At 39.4% G+C, this 18273-nt stretch overlaps 1 protein-coding gene across 1 annotated transcript in view; it reads right to left on the reverse strand.

The window, feature by feature from the left end:
* Positions 1 to 8519, reverse strand: part of KLHL4 (kelch like family member 4) — a 76705-nt gene extending 68186 nt beyond the window's left edge. The window contains exon 1 of the mRNA XM_039572085.1: positions 8471 to 8519. The gene's annotated coding sequence lies outside the window, so the exon portion shown is untranslated. The remainder of the gene's footprint in view (positions 1 to 8470) is intronic.
* Between the last annotated feature and the right edge of the window lie 9754 nt (positions 8520 to 18273).

Raw genomic sequence — 18273 nt, forward strand, 5'->3', positions numbered from 1 at the left:
GGGCCACGCATCTGCCTGGCTTCCAAAGCAGCCCGGGCTGGGGGAGGTACAGAAACCCTGCCAGCTACACACAGGCAGGAGCATGTTTTGGGGAAAAAGCTCCCCAAGGGACACGATGAGGTTCAGACTGCTGTTGTGCCAAGGTGAGGCACAGCTGGGCCGCGTTTGCACCGCAAACAGGAGCAGCTGAAGGGCTGGATTTGTTATCTCAGCCACGAGCTGCTCCCAGAGCCTCGTGTGCAGCACACTGTGTGCTGTGAGCTGAGGCATTAATTCTGAGTGATGGTAATGAACCCTCTGAGCGGGGCAGGGATGGGATGAGGGGAACCATGGGACACCCAGTAATGGTTTCACAAATGCTGTTTCCTGGGTCTGCTTTGTGTGTCGTGAGGACATTAAATTTTTTGTTTCTAAACAATCAGTTTTCCAAGCCCTTTAAACATAAGCTCTCCCTTTTCCTGTTACAGCATAATACTCATAACAAACCTATTGGTACCTCTTAAAATATAGTTATAACATTAACAAATCTATTGTGACTTAATTCTTCCCTCAGCAGGAAGAGTACTGGCAGTCAATTAAAATGATGGAGAAATTAACTGAAAGAGCAGATGAACCAAACAGATGAAAGACAAGTAATTATTTCTTATCTAGGAAATACTTCTTCAAACAAAATAGATTTGAAAGAAGCATCACTGAGATGTTTACATGGAGAGAAAATGGTTCCTTGAATGACTGACTTCTTATTTCTTAGATTTTCACATAAGGCCTCCAACTGTTTGATTCCTCTTGGAAGTTAATTCTCTTTCAGCAATTCAGTAACGGATACCAGCAAAATCATTTTCAGTGTCTATTTAAGCAATACAGGACTTAAATCTTCTTTATGAAGATGTTTCCAAACACTAAATTATAACAAGGAAGTAAATTTCATATAAAATAGATTCCTTCTACTTCTTTTAGTGAATAAGGAAACTCAGCTATATTTTTATCATTTTCCAATTGCTGTAACTTTTGTCTGACTTTGAATGTACAGAGCTAATGGCTTAACAAAACAGTTTTAGGATGAGAATAGGTATCCAGGATCGGGGATAACTGTTCCTAACCTGCTGTTAAAACACTTACTGGCTTAAGCAGGTTACATCATGGCATGTCTTACGTATTCGATCCCTCAACTAGGAGGAGATTTTATGTTACTAGAAATGGAAATGGAGAGATAGTTTTATTTCCCATGTTTTCCAGTTTTACCATTTCTGTCCAGTTCTGTCCTTCTGTGTAAGTCTTGAAGATGTTTGTCACCAAAGAAATGAGCTTCTGTCCTTTGTATAGTCAGAGATCTCAACTTGTGCACAGCTTTTCTAGTGCATTAAAGTCATGTTCAAAAATTATTTGAAGTTGGTGTATTAAAAAGTATCTGTCATCAAACTATATCAGCAATACTGAATTCATTTTCATGGCCTTTTTTCCTGACCTTCTCAAATAATACTCCAAAATGCATTCGGATTTAAAGGAATTCAGCTTTAAGCTTTTTGTGGTCACGTGTTTACTATTTTTAGGCAAATACTCAAGTTAGACTTCAAGACTTAATTTCTGAAATAAGTTATTTGAAGCATGACTTGAGTTTACTTCCATGTATGAATATTATATGAAAGGATTAAGACTGCCCTTTGGAAAGCAATCCTAGTTCTCTTCCAAGACACCATTCCTTTTCTCAGGCAGCTTTGATCTGCTATTCTTTAAAACCAGGCAGATTTTCCTTTCTTTAGTAGAGGTTTTGTACTGGATATCTGCTTCAGAAACTAAGAGATATATTCAAATTCTTAATTAACACTTAGCAAAAGACTCTAATCCATACAAGATGAATAAACACTCAAATATGAATAACTTAGAATAAGTCATAATAATAATAACTAACTCCGAATAACTGAGTAAAAGATGAATAATAAATGCTGTGCTCCAAACGATAAAAATATTGCTGTCAGCAAAGAGAATTTACTGAAAAATTTACTGAAATCATGTTTCAAAAAAAGCCTCCAGAAGTACTCTAGGGTTATGCAAGAACTACCTCTTATGTCTTTTCTACTTCTGTTCAACTTTACAGTGTTTCTTCCTCCCAAGACTGTCACAGCTCACAGCTCATTGCCAATCACTCCACATTCACTTCACCCACACCAAATGCATTACTATGGCCAGGGGTTTGTAAAACTGTCAAAGGTGCAGAAAATGTGGGGTTTCTGTCCTGGCTCTACTCCTCTGCAAGCTGCTCATCCACACTGAGGAGCAGCCAGGAAGGAGGAAGAATTTTGCAGGACCCATAGAGAGAATGAGGCAGGAAAACAGAGAAAGGCAGTAAATTGAAAGGTGTGACAGCACTACAGCCAGGCGTGCTCGGGGAAGTGATGTCCTGAGGGATTTGGGATGACAAGGTTCTGAGCCAGTGGAGTGGAAAGAGCTTGTGCAAAGTCTGAATGAAGAGCAGTTAGTGGGACTCTGAGAAAAAGGAAATAGTCTAACCAGTTAGGGCAAAGGAAATAAATAGATGCATCCTTACAAATTTCACCCCACGAGGCGCTGGAACATGTTTAACCCAAGCCCCACTGAACGGATGTGTACAAAACCTGAAAAAGCATTTTGGACAGAAGGACCAAGCCAACATTCAAAAGTGACATATGGAAAAACTTCTAATTTTTTTTAAAGGTTCTTTTTCATTGTGCCTTCCAAAACAAGAATGGAAATCAGAACAGGATCTAATCATATTTCAAATTACTTGCACAGTTTCTCCTCACAGGTGCAAAAGTGCTTACAGCCACCACAAATTACTTATCTGCTCTGGATTATCTGCTCTGCTCTACACCATTATCTCTGCCTATCACTGCTCCCTGCTTCCCCACCTACAGCACACATGTTGCTTGCTGGATTACAGGAGTAGCTTCAGTCCTCTCCTGGGATCTCTAGAGCCTTTCTGTGTGTGATATCCACTCTCACAAGCTGATAACGGTGTCATATATTCTTTCCCATTTTGATGTAGTGTAATACAAGCTGTTGTACAAGTCTTCATGTCTCAAGATTTTTGATACAGTACGTTTATTTTGTAATTCTAAGAGTTCTCAGACACCAAAATGAACCAGACAAGTGTTGACAGCATGAACAGTAGGCACAGGGGAAAAAAGCAAAAACTGGAACAGAAAGAGAGTATTGGAATTACAATTACAGTTTTTAGTATTCAATTTTTTTTAAAAACATCTTTATAAAGTTAAGATCCTTAAACCCCTCAAACTAAAAGCTGAAACAGTATCTGCGTTGCAGTTTGCTTTTCTCTTTGGATTTTTCTGGGTTTGGGAGGCGTTGGCATTCCTTTGTACCTCACCCTGTCAGACAGCAAAGCCACACCAAATACTCGTGGGGCCAGGTTGTCTGTGGGAGTCACAAACTGTTTTGCTCCCCCAAAAGCATGGCCTGAGGTAGTTCAAAGAACAGGGAGAACATTTCCCTCTGCTAGAAACTTCTATCAGTCTTTTCAGGCCACATCCAAAGTGTGATATTTTCGAGCTATTTTCTCCATTATTGCTAGACCAGACTCTGTGGATAAGTGTCTGGATCAGTCATGAGCAGATAAAATTCTCCATTCCTCATGTGATCCCACACTGTTTTCCTCTAAAAGACTGCAAGCCAGGTAGGCTACTGGTTCCCAGTTCTGATACTGGGGAAAGTATGAAAAAATGGGAAAAAAAACCTTCAATCTTTTTAGAGAAAACATTCTTGTCCCTAATTTTGGTAAATGTGTGCCAATGATTATTAAATGTTATTAATTGAAAATCTGATATGGAAGTATTTATTGGAGTAAATTGTTTCTGCTGTTATAAATCTTCGTAGATCTTATTTTATTAAAATTTAATTTTAACTCTCAGCTATTTCATAGTTGACCCTGCCTCCAACAAGAAGGTTGGACTAGATGGGCTGAGGCTTCCAGAGGATGTCCCCAGCCTGAATTATTCTGTGATTCTAAATTGTTACACTTGTAATTGCAAAGATCCATGAAGCAGACTGTGACAATCCAGGTTTACCCCGAAATCCAAAAGGTTTGCTCCAAAAGGACTCACAGAGCTGCTGCAGTTAATGCAATTTATCCCTTTCTCAGTGATTTTGAATCCACTCGCTTATGAGTATTGGTATTTTTTCACAGTAAAATTTGCAAAGAGCCTTAAAAATGCTGTAACCTTTAATAATGCTTTGTTTACTGATTTTATTTGTATCAATCCAGCCATCTTTAGATGGAGTTACAGAGTAAAACCATCCCACTCCTCAGTTCAGAGAGTAAGCCTGCTATTTGAGAATTCCTAGAGTTTCACCAGAACCAAGCAGACAGCTGCCTTGAGATCCTGCCTTTTTTCCTGGTGCATATTTTTGCAGGTTATTTATAGTGCAGTTATTTGTGGAGAACACTCCAGAGTGTTTGAGAGAAGGTGGTAAGCTGCATTTGCATACAGGGAACAACAGCCAGACTCTGCTGCTCTGGCAGATGTGTGTCCATGTGCTGTGGGAGGGGAAGGGAGAGGGATGCCAGCTCTTCCATCCCATTGACCTTGCTCAGTGAGCCTCGTCTGCATCATGTTATAACAACCCTCACACACTTGGATCTGGTTGTAAATAGAATATGACATGCAGACTTTGATGGAGCTGATCTCCCCTTCTGGGTATTTACACCCCAGTCTGTGGGCTAAATTTGGGGACCTTTCTGTCTAGAAATTCTCTGCAAAGGATATACAGTGAGAGAGAGGAAAAAAACCACCACCAAAACTCCTCCAGGGGATGGTGTTCCTTGATATTATTATTCCTTGGACATTTTCCATGTAATTTATGGTATCTTCAGCTAGCTAATGGAACAGAACTGACACTGTCTTAATATTTGACAAGCTAATTATCCAACGTAGTAAACAAGGTTTTATGTAAAGACTTCACATTTCTTAAGTGAAACAGAAGCAGAGAGTCCTGCTCCTTTTCTGAGCAAAACATTCAAGTGCTGCACACTTCAAATTATGCAGTTTTATTTTTGATGTTGTAGTCAAGCAATTAAATTCTGCCTTATCTGGTTGACTCGAAGAGTCATCCCATCAAACTTTTGAGCACTGGCGCTGAACACGTAGTGGCCATAAGGATTATTTTATCCAGGCATGTTCTGTGGCCAAGTGGTACCGCAACCATTTTTTAATAGCTTATATATTTATAATAATTTCATAATAGCTATATATTCTCATACATGTATGTATTAGATAAGGATGACTCACCTTTTCTGTGCCCCACAGTAAGTTGGTTTTTGCTCTCTAAAAAGGACATCTGTGGATTCAGCTGTTTCACACATCCTGGCATCACTGCCTATTTTATCTTCTGTTTTTACAGTGTTTTTATCCTCTGTATTTACAGAGTGTCCCATATAGCCTGATATCAATTATGTCTCATCAGAAGAGACAGAGTGTTAAGGAACCTTGCTTTGCGTGGCTGTAGCTGTGTTAAGAAGCAGTTTCCAAATGGAAAATGGTCGATTCCTCAAGAGTCATTAGTTCTTGTTTTCCTGCCCCAGAGTATGGTCCTGTGAGTTCAGAATATTTATTAGACATGGTTTGAAAAAATCATACTTAAAATGATGCATTATCTTGCTCTATGCAGAGTTTTCTGGGGGGTATTTTTTCCTTGGTAAGTTTTTGACAGTGTGAGGGAAGGCAACACGTTCTTGTTGCAGTCTGAAATTGTTTTGATTTTAACAAAAACAGTTAAACCTCTTGATCCTAGGATTAAAAAGCAATAAATATATTGGCTGGTTTTCAGTAGACGGCACAATATGTCTACCAACACTTAATAGTAGAAATCATGAACTACTTTAAAAAAAATTAAAATAACCAGACAGGTTGTTCTACAATCGAATCTAAATCTTCTGAATATCCATGCAATATTCATAGGAAGAGCAAGAGGATTGCAAACTTCTTCCTCCCTGTGATATTCCCAAACTTATTCTCCAAATGTTCTCCAGTGGGGATCAGGTCTACTGCATAAGCAAATTAGGCAAGAGCAGTGCTTTTTATTGATGCTGCCAGCAAGGTGGTGGAGGTTTCTGAAATGAACTCTCCTAAAGAAATCTCACTGGATCTGATCTCTCACTTCATGCAGGCATATGTTCAGTCAGCTGTCATCACTACCTACAGAGCTTTAACGTAGCCAGTGCTTAAAAAAAGGGTAGAACTATCTAATTATATAGAAAAGTCATGAATCTCGGAAGTAACTGGATTATTTTCTTCATGTATACAGCTTCTGCCTATTTTAACTCCTTCTTCACTGCCAAGCCACTTGACTTATCCAATAAAAATCAAAAGTGCAGTATAAAAATTACTTCAGCATCCTTTTCATTCATCCTTTTCATTCACAACAGAGCTGTGACACGTGTTGGCATCACTTGCTGAATCTGAGCTTCAGAGCAGCCCTTGAGGCGGTGTCTCCCCATGCTGCTCTCCAGTCTTGTGTCTGCATCCTGCTTCGTCCCAGGAGGGGACTGTGAGGTGCCCCGCTCCATTGTGCACTCAGCTTTCCTTCCAAAGGAAAAGAACCTGGAAAAGCAGCCACTGCAGTGCTCTGGGCAGCCCCAGTGTGTGCAGCAGGCAGGGTCAGGGCTGGGGGCTCTCAGCTCTGCTCCTGAGCTGCCTCGGGATGTGTGTCCCAGAGCCAAGAGTGCCCAGCCCAGCGTGGAGCCTCTGCTCCAGGCAGGATCTCTGAGTGCCCAGAGCTCCAGCCACACGCAGCTGGAACTCCTCCCAGCCCCCGCAGTGTTGCAAAGGGAAGCACAATGAATTACAGAAATAAAAACAAAGCCGAGAATATCTCTATCACTGAGCATACCTGAGAATATCTTTAACACCTTCTGATGTGATCACATCTCCCGACTAATCTGTCATTTCTTTGTTCTTTTCTCTTTCAGCCAATCCAAGTTGAAATTCCTTCTGCATTTGCGCCCTGCTCTTCATTTCTGTTGCATTTGCATTATTTTACTGTCAAATTTCTCTGCCTCAGCCACAGCCATTTTGCCATTCTTCTTGTTATCAAGCTTTATGAATGAGATACCTTTAACCTGTTTTTTCCTCACTGAGGAGACGCTTTGTAAGATCCACTTCCTCTGCTCATTTACAATAAACTAAAGCCTGCTTCAGAAATGTTGTAAGCACTGAGCCATGTGAGTACACTGTCTGGTTGAATCCTTTTTGATGAAGTCATTTATTTATCTGGATTATAAATTAGGAAGTGGTGAGGAACACATGGTACTGTAGTTTAAAACAGAAAGTGGTGCGAAGGAAAAGATACGGAGGGTGAACAATGGAGGCAGGAGAGCAGACAGACAAAGACAAGCACCCAGTTGAGTGCAAGATTGCAATCATACTGATTCTTTTCCTCCTTTGTTTCTTCTCCTGGCTTGCATTTCTTTTATATCCTCCTGATACCATCCGTTGTAGGATTCACTTTGCCTGGCTTCATGAGCCTTCCGAGTGCCATTCACAGCAACAGCTCTAATTTGGTTGTCCTAAATCACCCTCTGGAGGGGCCTCTCTTTCCTGCTGAAGCACCTAGAGAGTATTGTTTCATATTACTGGTATCTGGAATTAAACACTGGGAATATTCCATAAAATGCACTTCTCTCTCTTTCCTGCTGTGTTTTCAGATAAGCCTGGAAAGCATCTGTCAAACCTAGGGAATTACTACAATTTCAGTAATATTTTATTGAATAAGAACTCAAGGAAACTGGAATTCAAAAGATAATGCAGCATTCATTGCAGCAGTTATGATTTCTAAGATCAGTTTTTTCACCTTTGAGAAAGTTGTTAGGGGTTTTTCTAATCAATGTGGAGAATACAAGATATGGCTGAAGGAAGGATTGTTAGTGTATCCCTCTGTGTAAGGACTTACTGTTCTGTTCATTTGAGCAATGTTATTATCATAAAAACATCGATAATCAAACTTTAATAAGCATCTATTTTGTCTTCATTCATAAAAGCATCTTCATTACCTGTAATGAAGGCATTCTTGAGATTTAGTGCCTGTATAGTCGAGTATTTCGAGGTTAAAAATGAAGAGTTCGGAGCACTATCTTTTTCTATCCCTGTTCAGGTTCAGTGTTGCAGATGAGGAGGAGGTTTCCTCCTTGCATCAGATCCCAAAAGCTCTGCTCCACCCCTTGTCCCAGCCCCAGCAGGCTCAGAGGTGACACCCCTCCCAGAGGTGTGCTCTGTCCCTCTGAGATTCCTAAAAGATTTTGGCTGAACCCTCAGCATTTCTGTGCAAGCTGTAAAAAGCCCCAAAGTCAGTGGTTACAGCATTTCTGAGATGTATTGTTTCCGTGATAAGCTCACGACTTTCCTATGAGTTACTCCAAAGGCTCAAATAATAAACATGCAAATGAAGTGTCAAGATAAGACCCAAATTAAGCTTTTTATCCTACCTTCAAGGAGTTCAAATTGGAAGTAGCCAACTTTCAGATAATGGCACAATGCTGCAAAAGGATCTTGACTTGTGGAAGGCTTTAAAATAGAAGGATAGGCAGGACACGAGTCTGTTTCCTCACATTTCAGTGACAGATTATTTCAGAGAACTCTCTAGCCCATTTCCTATTTCCTTTGCCCTTGGCCTGCTGAGTAATATTTGCATTTTTCCCTACAACCTTATCTCCTCTCTGCACGGAAGCTTCTGATAAATGTTTTCCGTTGAATTTCCTTCACCATCCACATTAAACATCAACTTTGCCAGGGACCATTTCCTGAGGCCTCCACTTTCTGCTGCTGAACAACACCTCTGTCATGCCTGCCCACTGCCACTGCATGGGACTTGGCATTGCAGGACATTTCCCAGTCTCTAAACATCATTATTTCAAAAATCCCACCAGAAAATTTCTCCAGAAATCAAAAGTCTCCTTGAAATTACAGAAATATTTCCTGCAGGATAATTGCAAAGCTAAGAAGTAACAATTCTGGAGAGTTAGAGCTAGGCTTTGGGGGGTTTAGTGAGCTGAGAATGTTATGTATTTTATTCCCTGGTGTTCGTAGGTCATTAGAACTGTAGGAGACCAGAGAACACACCAAGGTGAATTTTAGTGAGACTGTTTGATAGCAGTTTTCATTTATTTTACAGAATAATATTCAGCAATATACCCCTTCCAGCCTGCTAAAACCTTTTTCTGTTTAGTCCCATTTTCCTCTGGGTCAAAGGTTTAATAACTTTTCAGTTAGAACAGTTAAGATTCAGGGGGTTTTGTGCAGGTTTCAGTGGCAGCTAATGATTTATTAGAGTTTTACTGGCAAAATAAAGCTGATAAGTGAGCTACATTCATCTCGGAATTAACCTCAAATTGAAAAAACTCTTAAAGCAATCCTTTCAAAATGACATAAAAAAGGTTGTCCTTTAAGCTGGCACATAAAAATTTCTTATCTTAAATTTCTCTTCAAAACATACTTTATAGGTAATACTAAGATAGATCTGGCCTGTACTATAATATTCGCCAAAAAGGCTTATCTTGAAAAGCTAGTTTTTGCTAAAAATTAAGTAATGCCTACAGAGTAACTTTTCTCTTGTCCTAAATTTCTCTTTTGCTAAAAACTGCAGGCAAATGCTAATCTGTTCCATGTCTCTCCATGTATTGAACAAGTGTTGGAGTGTCATCAATGAATTTGATCAGAAAACTTGCACCATTTTCCCCTACAGAAAAAAATATGGAACAAGTTCACTTTTAAATGTGCTCCTTGGGTACATTTTTCATTGAAGAGATTTTCAAAGAATTACACCCAGTGTAATGTATTTTAGCTCATGTACTGATGCCCATATTCTCTCAAAGTCTTGTGAAAACTGATAAAAAATATGTAGTGCTGACTTACCAAGAATAATCTTTAAATCTTAGTAATTTATCTTGAGAGACTCCATAATCAATATCATACAGCACTGTGAGCCTGCTGCTTTATTATCCTTTTTATCCAAGTGTGGAGAGATAAAGCATTGATTTTTGTTTGCTGTGTGTACTGTAAAAACAAAGGAGAAATGTCATTTTTGAATGCCAAGGTTGTATGAGTAACGTTTTATTGATTTTAAATTAAATAAAAGTTATGTAAGGCAATAGTTGACATTGCTTTGGGGAAAAAATAAATGCCATTGAAACAAATGTTTAAAAAGCCAAGCAGTACCTTTGAAAATAATTTATGGCAAGTTCATCTCTCCAGCTGAGCTTCCAAAAATTGTTTTGCCATTGGATTCAGAGTAGCGTAGTTTAGATAATACAGCACAAATTTTAGTATAAGTAAGGATGGACAATACAGAAAAAGAAGAGTACAGCTCTTTATTTCGGTGATTGCCCACTTCTGGTGGTTTTTGTTGTGATGACACAATACCTGACAGCTGACTTCTCTCTAAGAGACAAACTGAAAGATTTCATATTTTCTCTGTTCCTTTTTTACCCTATTATTAATAATGTATTCAAATATTTTTTTATTTGCTGGTTAAAGTAAATTTTATTCATTCAGAAAGACCATTTGTTTAAATCTGTGGTGTCTTGTAGGACCAAGCTCTTGAATTTTTACACAGGAGGAAGGAAGCCACCTGCTGCCAAGAGACAGAAAATAGAGTTCTGGTGTAAAGGCTGTATAGCAGGGACAGCCTTTAATTAGAGATAATGTACAGGGAGAAATTCCATATTTAAATGCATTTGGAAGCGAATTTGTTACACCTGTGCTACAGGAACCACAGAGTTTGATGTGTTTTCCAAGCACAGCCTTGCACTGAGGTGCAGTCAGACCTTAACCTTTAAAAAATGGGAAGGATTTTTATGGACCTGTAGTTCTGAATTTATATTTTCTTCCCTTTCTCTTTAACTGTGCACTCCAGAAATGTCAAACACATTTAAATTACTAGTGAGGAGTTTCTGTAATCCCAAAATGCCAAGAATTTAGCTGCTCTTACTATGAAAGTGCTGTAAGACTTCAAGAATTGGAAATGTGGGTGGAGATTCTTAGATATATCACTATCTATAGGTTACATAAATAGTGATATATATATATATAGATTCTGTTCAGAGATCCTCAAATTCTCCGTTTCTCGCATATTTTTATAAATGTACAAAGTAAGAAACCTTTGTAGAAATGCCCCAACAGCCCCTCAAATAGGCAGATTTGAGAAGTCAGATAAAATAATCCCAAACCTGCTCATTTCTTTCCAGCTTTGCTGACCATATGCCTTCTGCCCAGCAAATTCCGGTCATCTACTGAGTTTTTCAAACTAACTCACAAGTCATTGTATTCCTTCCCTACATGGTGATCAAAAACTCTCCGTGTGTCAGCTGGGTAGGAATTAGCATCTGCCATCTGTCTGCAGTGGGATCCTTATCAGCACATGGGGGGGGAAGAATTCCTGTGTATGCACTGACAAATGCAATTGGATTTTGTTTCTTTTTTGCAGTTCTTGGGAGCAGGAGAACCCAAAAGGTATCAGGAATGTGGAAAACAGAGCTTGAGATAATCAGTGAATAGAGAAGAGCACATATTTTAATGTTTAGGTTGTCTCTTTTGTTGAAACTCTAAATGAAAATTTTATCTTGGTAAATTATCAGAACTGTCCTGTCATAAAATAATTCTCTGCAAATTGTTTCCTGTTATTTCCCATGTTGCTATTCTGATACATTTATAAATTTCTCCATCACCTTGGCATAGATAATCAAAAACTTATTTCCCCACGTGATTTTTTTTTTAACTCTAGGTAAATTTTTACATGTCCATCAAAAATGATGAAAATTTGAAAAAAGTAGAATCCCTTTCTGCTGACAATCACTTTACTCTGCAAGGCCATGCCAGTGTAAAAGTGTTTGAAGGAGGACTTGAGTTATTAAGATGACATAAGGGAATGGGAGAGAATTGGGAGGGAAGGAAGGAAGTCTCAAAACAACCTGAAGAGGAAGGAGATGAATTTTTAGACAAAGAGCACAGTGAAAGTATTTTGTTGCATGCAGGAAATGGCTTCCTTTTGTCTTGCTATTGTTATAATATCACTGTTATATTGGCAAAAATGAATCTTTTTGTATCATAATTAATAAAGAGGTTCAAAGATAGACCTGCCATCAGTTTTCTCTCCAATCACAACGAGTTACTGGACTGTAAATTTTGTCTATCTGTGAAAGAGGCACATCTGTAAAGTTGAGGGGTTAACAGGTTCCAGGCTACCTTTTCCTTTGTAAATAAGATCATTCAAGAAGCGTTAATAGTGATTAGAAAACAAGCTACTTTTCCTCAAAGCTCTTTTGAGTCTTCAAACTTTACTGAGTTCCATATCTAAGAAACAAAAGCAGGTTAAATCTGTAGTGGTTGGAATCTGATTTACTTTTCAGTCTTAATGTAAAAGTAGAGCTTTTAGAGTGTGATAGAGTAGCCTTGTACATGTAAATAGCGTTTTAGAACATTGGAAACGTCCGTGAAGCAGACAGCACAATAAAATCTTTTCTGAATTTGCATTTCTAGAATTTCATAGTTTACAAATATTTTTTAGAATAAAAGTTCTAGAAGCATGGGGGCTGTCACATTGCGGTGTGAACAAGCATTGGTTCTAAAGGTGCTACCACTTTTGACTAGAAATAATATTCTGGAAGTTCACAGAATTGAAGAATAAAAAGCAGAAGGTTATAAAATACCAAGTTCCTGCAATGTGAAAAATTAATTGTCTCTACACCAGCATGTCTGGCTAAGCTGCCATGGCAACAATTGCAAAAGACACACTCCCTGATCAAATTTCCCTCAAATTAAAGATGCAGTTAGGAAGTGTTTGCTGCAGAACCACACTTTCTAAGTATTCCAGCACCACTCACCAGCAGGCTTCAGCTCCAGCATTGTAGGATGCTTTCTGAAACCAGACATTCTCTGCAGCTGGGGGTTGTTTTCATACGGTCACATTCCGGTGGACATCCTGTTTAATTCTGCGTGAGGCGAGGGTTTCGAGAAGGAAGGGACACTTTGGGAGATAAGTTTCTGCTCCTGTCACAGCCCAGTTTCCTATTTACTCTCAGGGAACAACATAAAATACAACCAGATAATTTTCTTAACTCTAATCCTGACACAGTGGTACTTACCAAAGGGGTACCAGTCAGCCTTAATATTATGTAATTGAATGGTAATCTTAAAATATTACAGCTTTTATTAGAAATGTACAAACACAGAAAGAGAATTTATTCTTTTGTTTGAAACCTCACTGTCTTGCATAGGAAATACAGCTACTTCGTGTGTTTTGCTACTTTAGACACTATCTGGGCTTGTGCCTAAATAAAACCCTGGTGGGTTTTGATTCAAGGGTTGGGTTTTGGATGATTTTTAATTTTTTACTGAAGGGGTCCCTCTGCTGGCTCCTTCCAAAATTCCTTTCCACAGGTTTGGAGGGTTGGAGCTGTTACCTTTGAAATATGAGTGCACTATTAGAAACATAAAGCATTTTCATGATGAAGATAAGAAAATAATATGTAGTGAATACAGCCATCTTCACACGATTTTAGAAATTAGTTTTACAAAGACATTTGCAAGAAAAAGATTGGGTTTTCCTAATGATATTTAAATGACAAATAAAATACACCATAACTATGTTTGAAGAAAATTATGAGAACACCCCTCAAGCTTGGGGGGACATCGACCTTTTTGTTTAAAAAAATAAAAATCCATATTGGAAGCAGAATGCTAAAGATAAAAATATTTACCTGGGTGAAATAATGTCCCTTTGTTTAGAGTCTAATTCCATTTATGTGCTAGACTGCATATAAATCTTTCAAAGATATTTAGAAGAGAAACACGTTAAACTTTTGTGTTTATCCAGATTGTTTAGATTTTAAATGAATATGAGAATTCGGGTTTAAATATGGATATCAGCCCTGGGCTGGGATTTTGGAGATGTAGATTCAGTTATTAGTGGCTTTGATCACAATTTCTGTTAAAAGCACTGAAGCATCAATAATAACACCTGTAATGCATGGATAACACAAGGAATTCTGTGATTTCTGTAGATTCCCACTACTTCGTTAAGAATTTGAATGCAACTGCTTATAGTGGAAACTGTTACCTTTTAAGAATGCCTTTTATTGAAAAATAAGATTATGGAACTTCGAATGGATCCCATTGTAATTTCATACTATGTCTGAAACATATTCGAGTAAAAAACAATATTTTTTTTTCTATTTATCTTAGCAAACTGAGGCTTAATTGCTGTTATTCATAAATGTTCAGCCAGGAATAAAAGTGCTGCTGTTCTCAAAAAATTTATGTTTTGGCTCCATCCACTGATTTCATTGGGACAATCACACACGGTCCTTCTGTAAAGACTTATCTCCCTGCAGCCAGGTCCTCTCATCCCTTTGCCATGGTGTTATAAACCTGCCACTCCTGATGGAGCACCCGGGTGTGCCTTTCACACCTCAGTGCCGGCTCCTCCCTGGGATCTGCAGCTGAGGCTCTGAGCATTTCCCTGTCAGCACCACTGTCACTCATCCAGCACATGATCTGTGCCCGGCTATCACTCCTTCCTCTGGAGGTTTGATGTAGAGTCTCAGCAGGGTGTCAGATATCCACAATTACATCCTCCTGCACTGATGGGAACTCTCCCAGCAAGCATATTCATCATCTCACACAAGAAATGGGGTCAGCTCAGAGCATTCTGAGCTGCGGCTCCTCCACCCAGGGTGTTCAGGCTCTGTTATGGCCACGCTGCCCCTGAGGCTCTCCTGAACGAGCCCACAGAGAGGAGCACAGACATTTCCACCATCCAGTATCACTGAACTAGTAAGGGATAGAAAGTTCATTCCAGCCTGCTGAGAATAGCTGAGAGTGTAGAATGTCACCAGCAGAGCCCACTTGTAACCACCTCCCATACTCAGCTCTTCCAGCCCTCCTGGGAGCAGGAATCCCTGTCCACGTGAGCAGACATCTCCCACAAACAGAGCAGCTTTGCAGTAAGTTCCTTTGCTCACAGGGCCTAAAGTAGGTGCCACAGACCTTGCTAAAACCCAGAGTCGGGAATTTCCCTCAGATGCTGTTCTGGATGAAAAACATTGAAAGATTGCTGTGTGATCCCCTCTCTTTGTTGCAGGTAAGAAATGTGGAGAAAGTGAGGATATATTTGACCACTGATAGGTTTTCTTTCTGTACACCAGCCTAGAAATGCTTCCCAATAACATGGCAAATCATCTGCTGGTTACTTGAGAACGTGTTTTAAGATATTGTTCTGCATGGATAATCTCCAGTCTGAAATTACTCATCATATTCAATACCATAAATATGTAATAGCAACCCAAACACAGCATTTTTACTGCACACTGCTTGGCTACAGTTTCAATTGGGAGCCATGCTTTGAAGTCAGTTGCAAACATAATCACCAAAAATAAATTGGAATAGATATCTTGAGTAAACATAAATTACTACTACATATATTAATGACTACTATGATTCTCTTCATGATTGGAAAGAAAACCAAACCACTACAGCATTTAGGAAACAAAACTTCTTTTGGCTCAGAACTTCCACAAGGAAAGTGCTGGTCTCCCTTTGTTTAATCCCCATCGTAAATATTCAGTTCCCACTGACTGAAGTGTTTGTGCCTGAATTTACTGGGAGGGCAGAAACAAACCAGAAGGGAGCAGCAACTGATTGCACAGCTGCAGCTGAATGTCTTTCTGTTAATTCTGCTGTGAGTATACATTTAGAGCTGGATCACCAGAGCTGCTTAACACTTAAAATGCTCCTTTGGACATTCAGGAAGGCAGGAAGGTTCCTCAGCACTGTTCAGTTATACCGGAGAGTGCTGCCCTGTGAGGGAAAAAACAGCCTGGAACATCACAGAGTACTTCTCCACATTCATTGTTTGGTGTTTCCAGCAAAAAGTTCAACAAAGACTAAGCAAAATAGGCAAATATAGAAGATACTGCCTGACATCTCCTCCATCTTACCAATCACCTGTGGGCAAAGCAGACTTGACTGGGAGAGTACTGATTTAATTTATTACTAATTTCAGCAGGTTTCTGTAGTGTGAAGCAAAGACAAAGTATAACAACATATTCCTCTCCCACAGGGCAGGGACAGCATCATTCCCAGCGTCACTCTTTCATTTCCAGCCCTTCTATCTTCCCCCACCCTCCTTGGGCAGGGGCAGTGGGGAGTAACTCTTGCTGTGAGGGGGTGATTTTTAATCCCATAGCAGCTCTGAGGGTGTTTGTTATTTGTAATCCCACCAGGTGTGAGGACACTCTTCCCCTAGCTCTGCCAGGTGGGAGCTCAGCTGGGGCTGGGCTGGATCTCCTCCTGCTCCAGAGCAGGGCAGACAGATCTGGGGAGGAGAATTGTGAGTATTGGATCCTTAGAATATACTTACTGATTTTCATTTCCTTGAGTTTATTCTCTCATCCCTCTGCCTGTTGCTAAGGCATTGTTTTGAGTTAAAATTTGGTTAATTTTGGGTTTTAGTGGAGAGTTTTGTCTGTGAGGTTTCAGGGGAGTAATTTAGTTTTCCCAGAGTCCTGAGAAAAGCTCTGAAATCTTCCAGGGAACTGTTAGACTCACTGCTATAGCCAAGCTCATGTAGCAGAGGCATCTGAGGGGATGGGGATACAAAACCTGTGTTTTTAGAGACCAACGATTCTCATTAAAATTTGCAAGGCAGGTAATTCCATAAGGAATGGCAAAGAGTGACTAAAGAACTCCATTGTGTGAGTTGGTCTTTGATGCAATGATTCTTGCCCAATTAACTGAATTTGGAGGGGCCTCTCTGCAGCCTCAATACAATGAAGAACTTGTTTAGCTTCAAGCCTGTTCTTAAGTCCCTCCACTGTTTGTGTATGTCAAAGCGCTGCTTTCAATCAGAGTTTCAGCATCTAATTTCAGAGTTGAGCATTATGTAAAATATAAGATTGGCCTGGTACATGCATTGCAATCCCAGGCTTTTGTCACCTCCTAATGAAGCTGGGCACTCGAGGCAAACTCTTTCCATTATCCAAACCCACCACTGTTCTCCTTTCCTTAGTAATCTGTTCCTGACGAAAGAAAAACAAACTCTGACCCAGAGAGTTAAATAGGTTTATATGTCTGAATCAATACACCTAAGTATAATATTGGCATTTAGATTTAGAAAGTAATTCATAGTAAGTTTGGACTTGAGCTTTAAGTACTCTGTAATGAGTTGATGTTTATCTGCTGCCCTTGTAATTGAAAGCAGTGACATTTTGTTTTCTTCAAGCACATTTATATTACCCAGGTGAAATTGATAGTTGTCATTTCCACAAGGACAAAATGATTGAGCAGGTAAAAATGTGGCAGAAAAGTTGTTTGTACAGAACCAAAGCTGTATTTTTGTATAAGTTATAATAGGAATAAAATTGCCAAGGATCAACTACTTCTGATCCAAAGTCTCATTTGGTCTCTCATTTAGTAGCTGCATTTTACAGGGAGCTGAAGTTGTGAATGAAGTACCTGCAATCCTAGAGTGTTTTGCCTGCACGAGGATATTGTGTGTGATATTACTGGATTGCAGTTATGGATGGAATTTGACAAAGGAACTTTTGCAATTGCTGCTCCATAGTCAATGTTTTATTGTCACAGAAGTGCAGGAGCTGTTGGAGGAACAGCAGAGCATAACAAAGAAGAAAAATGAGAAATTCTCCGTTTTTTTTCCCAGACTGCCCAAGTTCAGAGAGCTTCAGAAGAGGAGTTCAGGCTCAGAAGAATGGATTTTGCGAATTATTCACAGGTAAGTCCTGAGAGCTGCTGAACTCCTCAGCACAGATATTCAACAATGTATAAAATGCAGCTACTCACAGAAATCCTATACCATAGTAATCAAATAGCTCAGTGCTTTTGCTCGGGTTTTTCAGTGTTTTTGTTTTGTTTGGGATTTTTTTGCCATTTTAAATAAGGCAAGAACATTTCATGCGAAAAATACAATTCAATACAAAACATACAATGAAGTGCTGTGAGGAAATGAGCAGCTGACAGACATGGTTTGCTGTGATTGAGAGGAAACATTTATCTGCTTGTGAGAAGAGCATGTTTGCAGTCATATGTCTCAACAGAAGGAGAGCGATAGTGGAATATCCCCCGGAGCAGGGGCACCGGAGCATTCCGAGGGAAGAAAGTGTGGTTGTCCCCAGAGAAGTGAACACTTGTTTTGTCGGCCATTTCACAGCCTGGGTTGAAAGTGATATTATAGATGTTTTTGCACAGCTGACTGAGAAATTAATACACAGCAGAGCAG

This window comes from Corvus cornix, chromosome 4A, assembly GCF_000738735.6.
Source record: "Corvus cornix cornix isolate S_Up_H32 chromosome 4A, ASM73873v5, whole genome shotgun sequence".
Lineage (NCBI taxonomy): Eukaryota > Metazoa > Chordata > Aves > Passeriformes > Corvidae > Corvus > Corvus cornix.